Source organism: Dioscorea cayenensis, chromosome 10, assembly GCF_009730915.1.
Source record: "Dioscorea cayenensis subsp. rotundata cultivar TDr96_F1 chromosome 10, TDr96_F1_v2_PseudoChromosome.rev07_lg8_w22 25.fasta, whole genome shotgun sequence".
Taxonomy (NCBI): domain Eukaryota; kingdom Viridiplantae; phylum Streptophyta; class Magnoliopsida; order Dioscoreales; family Dioscoreaceae; genus Dioscorea; species Dioscorea cayenensis.
The window spans coordinates 10,344,460-10,354,177 of record NC_052480.1 but is presented as its reverse complement, the minus strand read 5'-3'; the positions used below and the strand labels follow the sequence as shown (position 1 = coordinate 10,354,177).

At 33.0% G+C, this 9,718-nt stretch overlaps 1 long non-coding RNA gene across 1 annotated transcript; it reads right to left on the bottom strand.

Moving 5' to 3' along the window:
• Positions 1-2,489: 2,489 nt before the first annotated feature.
• LOC120270908 lies at positions 2,490-2,937 on the bottom strand. The gene is made up of 3 exons (XR_005539711.1): positions 2,867-2,937; positions 2,676-2,740; positions 2,490-2,588 (listed from the first exon to the last, which is right to left on the bottom strand). It is a non-coding gene; the product is annotated as an uncharacterized LOC120270908 (long non-coding RNA).
• Positions 2,938-9,718: the final 6,781 nt, after the last annotated feature.

Sequence of the window (9,718 nt, the reverse complement as noted above, 5' to 3'; positions counted from 1 at the left end):
TATCATGTTGAATTGTTTTCATTTTTTATCTGATTTATCGTTTTGTCGGCCTTCCATGCTCTTTCATCTTTTGTCATGTTGAATTATTTTCTCTTGAATGTAATTTATTTGTTCTCATATGTTTTCAGGAAAATACACCCAAACATGCCTTTTTTTTGTTTAAGTTTATTTTTAAATAACCAATTTAACGCCTGCTTTTGGAAGTTATAACTTCTTGTTTGGTAGAAAATTTTAAAAAAATATGTTTTCGTAGAAATATTTATTTAGAAAAACATGAGTTAAGTGTTTACTAAGGTACTATATTTAATTAAACCTGGCAAATGGTGACCTGGACATGCTCATGTGGACTTGTTCTTGTCCACTTGCTTAGGTGAGGCACGGCTAGTATTTCAATAAATTCACTTGAATTGTAAATAGATGGATCAATATATGTTAACAAATACATGATTTGCAAAATTTGCATTTAAAAAATTATAAAAAATTGATGTTATTAAAATTGTTAGGTTACCTTTTATTTTATTTTTTTAATAAATGTGGAAGCGAAACCCTCAACCTTCCATTTGGAAGGGGAATGAACCATCATTCTCCTATTGTATTAGTGTTTTTTAAATTTATTAAAATTGTCTGGTTGAGGGAGGAAGATTTGTGCACATAGTATCCTAAAAATTATATTTATACATCATGCCAAAATTAGCTCTTCATGGTTTTGTGCAAGCACAAATTTTATAGGTACATATAGACGGTTGTGCATTATGGACAAGCTATAAGATTGAACCTTTCACACTTATGATTTGAAAAGAGAATAAGATGCCAACTCTACTGGAGGGCTTAATAATAAATATTTTATAATATATAAAGTATGTAAATATTTTTTTTTTATATATTATTGTATTTTGATTTTTAAATGGTAAGAAATTGATGGTGTATACATAGGTGCACCCTTGACTCACTAGTGTATACAAATTGTACATGGGTCTATTATTGGTGCTTGGTCCTGAGCATGCCTGTTGGTCTGTTGAGTGGTAAGGATAAATTTGAGTAAATTCAGGTTTTACTCATTTTATCAATGTTCAAAACCGTTGTGCTTGTTTGTTTTGCCAAATTTATCTTATAGGATTCATGGTGTTCACTTTGTGGCAGTTGAATTATTTGTGATGAACTAAACTTTATTTTTACTATTTTTTTTGAAACAATTGGTTTGAATAAAATAAGAGATCCTTTGATGATAAATGTTATATTTATTAGAAAGTTACGTTAAATATTGTTTCTCTTTTACCATCTTAACGATGTAGTAATCAGTTCAATACATAATTGACACTGTTTTTGAGAGTGGCGATGAATGTTTGGTATAAATGTTTATGCTTTTAATTGAATGATAATACTATTAAAGTTATATATATATATATATATATGTTTATGGTGGGAAAGCCAATAATTGCATTATTTGCATGCTTCATTTCTAAATACTGAAGCATAATTTTTATTTTAGAACAATTTTTAATGAGAAAAGGACTGGTTAGAAATTTGGAAATGCTTGTCAATGGCCTCTCAATTGGTCCACAAAATGTATACAATACTTGGCATTATCTCCATCACAGTAGCAATCATACTAACATGGCAGCCTAATATTTTTCTTTTTAAGGTCATGAGGTTGATGATGAATGCTTTCTTTGACTAGTGTTAAAATATATGAAAGAAAATATTGTGACCAATGTTTTTATTATTATTATTACTTATTTATTGATTTATTTTTTTGCCATTTTCCAAATATAGTCATTGAATGTTTTAGGTTGCTAAAGCTAGATTTTTGGTGTAAAAAACTAGTATTCTGGTTGCTAGAGACTCTTTATCTGCACTCAAGAGAAAAACAAGTATTCTGTCTTTCAAATTCTCTATTTAAAAAAAGCTCTTTTTATCCAAAGTATTATTTTGGAAATTGCTTCAAGAAATTTTTAGTATTACATGAAACTTTCTTCTTTGTACCATTCTAGTACTTATTTAAATTTTTACCTTTTCAATGTTTTACTAATTCACCATGAAAATTTTACCCTTTTTAACCCCAACAAAATCATCCCAAAAGATAAACTAGAGACTCAAGTAACTCTCAATTTTGGTACTTTCTGAGTGGTTCTTTCCAAAGCTGCATTATTTCTGAATGTTCTGCATGTGATTATGAATACAGTTTTGCATGTTTCCAGTGAGAATGGCATCTTTTGATGGTCCTACAAAGCTTGCATGTGAATCACTTATTAACACACACACAAAATATACCTTCACTATATATTACTTTGATACCAAAACAACATGAAACAAGAGAAATTCAATAAATAACATATATAGATATGACAAGAGTTTCTGATAAACTACATTGAATACCATGCATTATTTATTTATTACTTAATGAAATCAAGATCATGAATTGATTTCTCCCTCAGTTCAACCATTTATGGCAAACACACCTGTAGTGGTAAGCACTGTTAGCAGGATCATTGGCATCCACCGGAACTTGTTCTGCGCGGCACCGGTATCGACATCCTCTGCACTCATTGTAAGTACAAGTCGGTGCAGTCGAACCAATCATCGATCTCCTTGACTTTCAGATACCGTTACTGTAAGACTCTACCCAATGGAAATAAAAAATTTACATAAACTGTAACAAATTAAGTAGTACATACTTTTATTTGCTTCAAGTTTGAGTCTCCATTGTTGTGATAGAGATGCAATGCTTTGGCTCTAGTACCTGCTTAGTTAGTTTCCATGCAAATACATGAGAATTCTATTCATGATATACATACATATATATGAGACTTTTTTTTTTTTTTGAATATATATATGAGACTTGATGAGAAAAACATTGTTCATGTACCTTGTATGGAAATAGTGCAGAAAAAGATGAACAGGATGAACATAAGAACTTTTGAAATGGTCATTTCTGAGAGAGAGAGAGAGAGAGAGAGAGAGAGAGATGGAAAGAGGTTTTTTGCTGGCCTGGTGCTCTGTCCAAGGGTAAAGAAAGGAAGGAAGACATATATAAATAGTGAAGTGGGGAAAAATGGAGGGCATGTAGGGCATATAGAGAGGCCACTACTAAGGGCTGGTGTCCTAAAGAGCAACCTCATGTTGTCTTATCATTTTTTGTAGTGTTCATTCAGGCCATTTGCTATTAGAGATGCAATTTTTAACAATTGTTGTTCAACTTGGATTATGGTTTGCAATATTGTTGGCTGCATGCATGTCCTTTCACTTTCAGTGGGTCCTTTCATATCATTTGATCATGCATGGTTAATGGTTTGATTAATGTTTTTCAGTGTTTGGGAGGGCCCTCTGTGTTATTAGGCCATGTCTTAAGAGTTGATGGGAAGAATAGGACCACCTTCAGGGAATCTATGAGGTTGCTTGTTTATGCTTTGTTCTTATAAACATGTTTCCTTCAATCATGTTGAAAACAAATATATATATATATATATCAGCATCCATCATCCACGGATGTTTGTATCAATCATTGGATCTTAATTTAACAGTTATGCACTGTGTAATAAATAATATTATTGTGCTTATTTATAATGCATAGTAAAAAGGGGATGCACAATATTTTGATATGAACCGTTCAATCAATTTGTACACGGTGTTTCAATAAATTTCAACTGTTTATCTTTATTTCTACCAGATCTATAGCAACCATAAAAAACCAAAATTTATAACTAATCAACTTTAATGAACCCTATTAAACCCTATTTAACACTCATTGTAGTTATTTAATTTATACTGTGCTCAACTGCAGATGTTCATATAATTTGTATTATGGATGATATGTGCCAAGGAATCCCACATGGGTAGTTAAGTGTTCAAAGTTCATTTCATGTGTGATAATGAGTAATGTAAATAGTATATTTTATTCACTTTATTAAAATAAATAAATAAAGAAATTTGTGGGGGCATGTAATAAGTGTAATAGGTACAAGTTTGCACTAAGATTTACAGCATCAATTACTTGTTGCTCTCCAATCATATGTGGTAAATGGGAGCCTATTATAAAAATGATGCATTTGGCCTTTGGTGATGTTCAGTAGAGTTACACTGTTTTTAAATCAGATGGAAACAAAGTTAATATTATCTACACCTTCTCCTTGCACCATATTCCTACATGAGACTAATAAATAGACATATGACTGACTTATTTTAAAGTGCACTATCACATGCCACATACCTATACCTAACAACTATGGTGCAATGCATTAATGCCTGGGAAGAATTAAAATATATAAATAAATAAACTAAAATCCTCAAGTTTGAGTAGTAGAAGTTGAATAAATGAACCATCATGTGAACATCCATAGAGCATTAGTTGGAAAATGTGAGAAATTTAGTATCTTTAGAAGAGTTTTGAGACAATTGATAAAGAAAAAGTCTCTTGATAGAGTGAATGAGTTGTTGATATATTAGAACCATTGATAGCCTAATGGCATTTCATTAGAATGGTGAATGGGTAGTTTAAAAACTAAAATTTTTTGGTATCGGTAATTATGATAATCTAGAAATATTGCAAGTATTGTTCATTTACTATTCATCGACAATTCATTGTTTTATGAGAAGAGTTGTATTCTCTATACTTACAAGATTGTATATGGTAGGTATTTATTATCGTTGGATTATGGTGCATGATATATCATCTTATACACATGTAGCAATTTTATGCGCATATGGTAAGCCATCATTGTCTTGTGTGTTAATCCGTCATATATGGTAAATTCTTAATTAAGGTCCGTTAAGCTATTGTAATTGGTATATCTCTATACTTGTCTGTCTCTTGACAACAATTGTTATCTTTATGTAAAAAAAAAAAAAAATTCTTGATATATATATATGTATATATATATAAAAATATATATAGGCTGTCTAAGAGAGTAAGGTAAACATAAAAATATAGTAAACCAATAATTATATTAACCTAAACTCAAATAAGTATGAAATAAAATCGTAACTAAAGTTAATATCTCATATAAAAACAAAGTCAATACTAAGTAATTCCAATGTGTCCTCTTTAAGTTGAAGCATGTGATATCTTGAAGGTTAATTTGCAGTTTAATTATGTGGATTTAATTTAGTCCTTCAAAACTAGGTTTTATAGGACCAAACCTTGCGCGGATTCTATACGAAAATATGAATAAAATAAACTCCAACTAAACATAATGTATAAACTTAGAAACAAAGTTACTTTTAATTATTTCTCACATTGGATAATTATTGAATCATAAGATATATACTCATGGTATTTGATGACCTTATTGAGTGAATTATCCTTAATCATCGCTTGTACTATGTATACAAAAACTAGACTAATTTGACTAGCCAAGAGAATTAGGGTGATTAACATTTAAAGATAATTGATGTCATAAGTTTTGCGAAGAGAAGCATGATATTAAATTTAATTGGTTATTTGCATCTTAATTAGGTCTAGTTACTTTATTATGCCATCTCATGATTAAAACAAACATAATTAATGTGGAATTTGAATTATAAATCTAATCAAACTTGGTTTATATTTTATATGAAAATTAAATTTAGTTTGTGATTACTTTTGTATAGAAAATCATAAATTTATTAATAGAGTTTTCTTTATAAACTCAATTTTGTGAGTGTATTTTGGTATCTTCTCATATATTTATAATAATAATAAAAATGTTATGAATACTATAGAAATAGTGAATAGTTATTGTAGTACTATTACTATTCTACCAATCAATATATTTTGGATCGTTAAATCGAATTATTCCTAACCGCCATTCATCTTTTGAATGTTTATAAATACTCGGCCTTGCGTGTAGAAGATATAAAAAAAATAATAATAATAAGAGGAGGTGAAATAGATTTAAGGGTTTTCAGTATACATTTTGTTTCTCTTCATTCTTTATGTTTTTCTTTATATTTACCGTACATTCTTGAAATATATATATATATATATATATATTAAGAATAAATTATTAATAGCATATATACAATTAAAAAATTATAATCTTGTTTAGAAGAGCAGGTATCCGAAACATATGTGATTTTATAATGCTCTTCTTTAATTTCTTTTAATGGTGTGCCAGTTTCACCCTCTCTTATTTTGAGCTTAAAAGAAAAAATTGAGAAGTTTAACGAAAATAATCTTATAATTGCAGAATGATTTACATGAAAAATTACCTCTATTTTTCATAATACTGAAACCCTTCCCCCCTCCCAAAAAAAAGTCTGATGATTAAAAAAAAGTGCTATTTGAATGAGTAGGATTTGTCACAATTTCAGTTATGGAGTGTAGGGGAATCATATATAGTCTTTCTTCCTCTAATTTCTTTGTCCCATCTCAATGTCCAAGCACATCATGCATGACATTTCATGCAGGCAGGAAACCCTAAACAATAGAGTCAACCTCACTCCACTAGTCCACTGCCATCTCTGAAAATAAGCCAATGGTTAATTACTGCAAGCATGCTACACTTTAATTTCTTTGGATGCACATGCATGAAAAACATCATGCATGCTTACTGATTTGACAAACTGAAATCCTACTCTTCATCTTCATTATCAATATATGTCTGTATGTTCACTGATACTGGACTGGTTTTTCTTATGTGTATATATTAATATATATATATATATATATATAACTTTTATCATGGTGGCATAATATATTTCGTGCTACTGTTTGGTCTGTGACAAATGTCAAATAGTACTCCTTACATTTGTCTGGGAATCTAATGTTAGTCAGACAAATTTAATTACTTCACCTATAACGCACATGATGGTCTTTTTATGATTAAGACAACAAGAAAGTGTCCAAGGCCTTAAGATCTTGGATTGAAGGACAAGCAGCTCGTAATCACCTCTTGGTTTATTCATATCAAGTTTTTTTTATTAGATGTTTGAATTTTTATTGAAAAGTTGGATCCAACTTCTGCTCAAACATAATGAAGGTATATATGTGATGATGTATTAAGTCTATACTTGTGCATATTTTTGACATGAATTATCCATATTTTATAAAAGAAGAACAAGCTATTCACCTTAACTATTATTAATTATAAAGGTGAGTTGATCTCCTAATCTCTCATCTGGGATAAAAAATGTTTTATTTTTTTTAATACAAAGATAGTATAAATTTATTTGTTATGATTTTTTTGATATAATAACTAATATGATTAATTAACATAGGAATCAACATGAATCAATTTATATAATTTAAATGTCAAAATAAATAATGAGTTAAATTTTAAAAATACAATTAGCAGCTTCAACTTTTAATAATTTTAGACTATTTTGATATAAATTATATTGAAATATTTTATTCCTCTAGTTTTATTTCAATATGAAATTATATAGTTAAAAAATGGGAGAGGGTTGGAAGTGATTAAAAATCAGTGCCTGCCCCAACTTGGTCCATGTTCAAATTTTTAAGTTTGAATTTTTTTTTTTTATGGAATTGGGATCAGTAATAAATGGGATTAATTTTTTGATAGTTCATGTCAGCCGGCCTGTCCACGTCAGCAGAGTTGGTAATCGTTTTGATACTAAATGAAAACTTAATGACCAAAATGAAATAACATAAGTTGCTCAATAATATGTCACACTTAAATTTGTCGTGGAAATATATTTTGTTATTTTATTTTGGTCACTAAATTTTCATTTAGTATCAAAACGGTTACCAACTCTGCTGACGTGGACAGACTGACTGACGTAGAGGCTCCATCTCAGACTAAGGACGTGGCGAGCTGTGTTGACTATATTTTTTCCGGCATCCACGTCAGCAACATGGATGTGATCACTCGCGGGTGGCCTCCGGGTGGAATGAAATCAAACTTGAGTAACCTTTATGATACAAATTAAAATTTGGTAACCGGAAAAAAATAAGTTCAAAACTTAGTGACCTATTAAAAAATTAATTCGTAATAAATGCAACAGACTTGATTTTTTTTAGTTTATATAATTTCCATATTCAAGCCTTTGTGCACTCTGATCAAAGCTATTTTGATTGATGAGGCAATTCGTTGGTTTAGATTTCTGTGAGAAATGGCATTCCCAAGGATTTGCTTAGTGAAAAAGAAAAGCAAAAGAATTTCATCAGATGAAAAAGAAAAGATAATAGGTGGGGTTTAAATTTACAAAAAGGATGAGTCTCTAGGGCGATTCCGGCGGTGGAGGTCTCTCAGGGGGCGACGGAGAGATAAAGAGCAAGGGTTCCAATGAGAGTGACAGTATGATGATGAAGGCTCCACCGGCATCACCTTCTCATCCGTACTCCCTGAAGATGACGTATGTTTAAGCGGTGAGTGCTTCTTTTTCAGATGAGAGCAAGGCGGAGAAAAGCTGAGCTTTGCGTGGGGCCTCGTCGGAGAAAAAAAAGCGGGTCATCGTTGGCTGGATCAAAACAATCGCGTTCCCCAAAGGAGTCGACCTGTGGACATTTTTTTTGAGCTTCTCATAAGACGGCCTATTGTTGTCATCAGATTGTCTGCTTATGGTATGTATGTGTTTGACATATATGGCGGCGCATTGTCTGGTGGAGATGCGGCGAAGCCTACACAAGAAGCGGTTACATGTGAGATCCAAGCTGTTGAACACTAAGAGAGGTAAGCCTGAGCGACAAGAGGAAGATGGTGTTTCCAAACTAGAAGACGATCTACCCAAAGTGGTGCAAGTGAATATAAGTAAGTCGGGTAGACCCAAGGCCTTGATCTCTCTCTCTCTCTGTCGCCGGAGATTTTGAAGGCTCGGGAGGAGCTTGCTAGGGTGGTGGTGCTTTCACTGGTTGTTGGCTTCGTTAATGAATCTAGTATTCTGGAGATTTCCCCCACTATCATCAATCGCTTGCTAGTTGGGCCGATCATTTTGTTGAATGAGTGCACTTTCTTGGTGCCGTTGGCAAGTAAAGAGGAGGTCAAGAAGGTCTGCAATGTTGGTGCTTCCTGGGTGATTACGAAAGATGGACCTTATGCGCTCAACTTATCTCCGTGGTCGGCGAAGCTGGGGGAGGATGGTAGGGCCTTAGGGGAAGGGCAATGGATCCTCATCTAGAACCTCCCGCTGCATGGTTGGTGCTGGGAGGTCATCGATGAAGTTCGGCAACCTGTCAGGGAACTCGTGTCATTATCCCAAGCCTCTATGCCTCATAAAAAGTTCATTTCGGCCTTGGTTCATCGACGGAGGGTTGTGGTGCTGCCGATGAAGCTGGAATGTAGCTTAGGGATACGAAGATATCAGCTTCTCTTCACTGCGAACAAAGGCGTCTTCCCTAAATACTGATGGAAGTTAGGTCGTTATGCCTTGCTGGAGGTGGGGGATGATATGTTGGTGCATCAGTCGAGGTCTAACAGGTTTACTCACGATGTTCTAGTGGAATTGAAGGGGAAACATAAGCTGTTGGAGAAGACAGGTCCTCTCAGGAGCAAAGAGAGCGATAGCATGGTAACCAGACCGATATCCTTGTCATTAGGAAGGAGGGAGAGGGAGCGTGACCTTCCGGTGGATCCTAAAGGGAGCGACAAAACTGATGTTGAGGATGGAGTGGGTACTAAGAGGTTCTCTCACGGTTTGCCGACGGTGGTTGAGCATTGCTCCCCCGGTAATGGATTGGAGGTTGAGCACTACTTCCAGCATTATCAGGGACCTGTGCTTCAGATTGATGGTTGCTCTATCAGCCGTGGTCGGACCGGTGGGTCTGTGATGGCCTGGTCTTCCG